At 29.4% G+C, this 1693-nt stretch overlaps 1 protein-coding gene across 1 annotated transcript in view; it reads left to right on the plus strand.

Moving 5' to 3' along the window:
• The first annotated feature begins 936 nt into the window (after window positions 1–936).
• The window catches only part of LOC106475531, an 18135-nt gene continuing 17378 nt past the window's right edge, over window positions 937–1693 (plus strand). Inside the window, exon 1 of the mRNA XM_013936208.2 lies at window positions 937–1046. The gene's annotated coding sequence lies outside the window, so the exon portion shown is untranslated. The remainder of the gene's footprint in view (window positions 1047–1693) is intronic.

Consider the following 1693-nt stretch of genomic DNA (forward strand, 5'->3'; position numbering starts at 1 on the left):
ACTGAATGCCAATCATTGATTGTGTGTACTGTTTCAGTTTTAGAGTACTGACTGCCAATCATTGATTGTGTGTACTGTTTCAGTTTTAGAGTACTGACTGCCAATCATTGATTGTGTGTACTGTTTCAGTTTTAGAGTACTGACTGCCAATCATTGATTGTGTGTACTGTTTCAGTTTTAGAGTACTGAACATTATCTTCACATAAGATCTCATCACAAGCTAATTAAAAGAAAATGTTTCAGATATGTTTCATTTCTTTTGTATTAAAGAATGGTTTATGGATACTTGTGTACAATCTTTTAGGGTAATTTTAAAATGTAAAAGTATTGTTTGTATTTTTATATCGATTTTTATACACATTTTATGGTTTTATATTGTGGTTAATCCATAAGATAATTTTTATACAATGCTGAAAGAACTTAAGTTTACAATCATGATGCTACAAAAAAAGTGTGTGCACCTGTGATAGCATAATATCAAGATTTTCTTTCATTATGCCAAATAATACTTGTTTTTAACTCTTACTATGATAGCATAATGTGCCTAAAAAGAAATTACGAAGAAAATTGCCCTAAAATAAGAAAGTGCACTGAATGTAGTTTGTGAGCTTATTTTTACAACCCTTGCATCTGTAAGTAGAGATAATACTTGAAACTAAATATGCCACTAATGTGTTAACTGAAGGTTGTATGAATGCATGAGTAGTAAATAGTTTATGGAAACAAACCAAATCCTGTTAATAATACCACTGAGATAGTCTGAAGATTCCATTTATTGCCAGTGAAATTTTTCTTAATTCTTGACATATTTCTTTGTTTGATTTGATTTTGGCAAAAAGACAAATATAATTTTTTATGTCATTGTAGTTGAAATTTGATTTCACAACTTGTTCATTGAGGTAGAAAATTTGTTTGCTCACTTTTTTTTCTTTAAAATTTTGTTTATTTTTTTTTAGATGATGAAGATAACAAATTTAAAGGAAATGCAAGCGTTCCGCCATATCACTCCATAAATCAACATGTGTTAACTGAGAACTGGGATAATGGTAAGTTTGAAGTTATATTTTGTACTACACAGTCTTAAAGTGCTAGTTATATTTAGTTTTATAGTCAGCATGTGTGTTGCAGTAAATGTTTATTTTACTTGTTTGCTTTTTAAGGCTAACTATAAAGAGAAGTTGCTGCATTAAAGATGGGAAAACACTCACTATATCATTTAGGTTATTTGTAATATACAAAATTTGATATGTTTTTAACATCAATTCTCAATTAAATAATTCATAATCTAGTTTTTACATTTATTCATCAAAATATTTCATACAGGTGAAGCTAACTGAACTACACCTGTTCATCAGCTAGGTGTGGTATGAAACCACACGTACTTGTTCATCACATACAAGAATCAGTAAGGTAAATTACATGTGAAACTAGCTGAACTACACCTGTTTGTCGGCTAGATGTGGTATGAAATCACTGGTACCTGACATATGAGTATGTTACGTATAGGTCATCCATATTTGTGTATAAAGTGGTTGAGTTACATAAAAAGGTAGATGAATTGGATTGTATTAATTACACTGACCCATCCTCAAAATAACAGCAAAGTTTTAAAAAAACAAAAAAGACTAGTTTTGACTATAGGCTTACATTGTGTGTGTGTGTGTGTGTGTATATATATATATATATATATATA

Source organism: Limulus polyphemus, unplaced genomic scaffold, assembly GCF_000517525.1.
Source record: "Limulus polyphemus unplaced genomic scaffold, Limulus_polyphemus-2.1.2 Scaffold8731, whole genome shotgun sequence".
Lineage (NCBI taxonomy): Eukaryota > Metazoa > Arthropoda > Merostomata > Xiphosura > Limulidae > Limulus > Limulus polyphemus.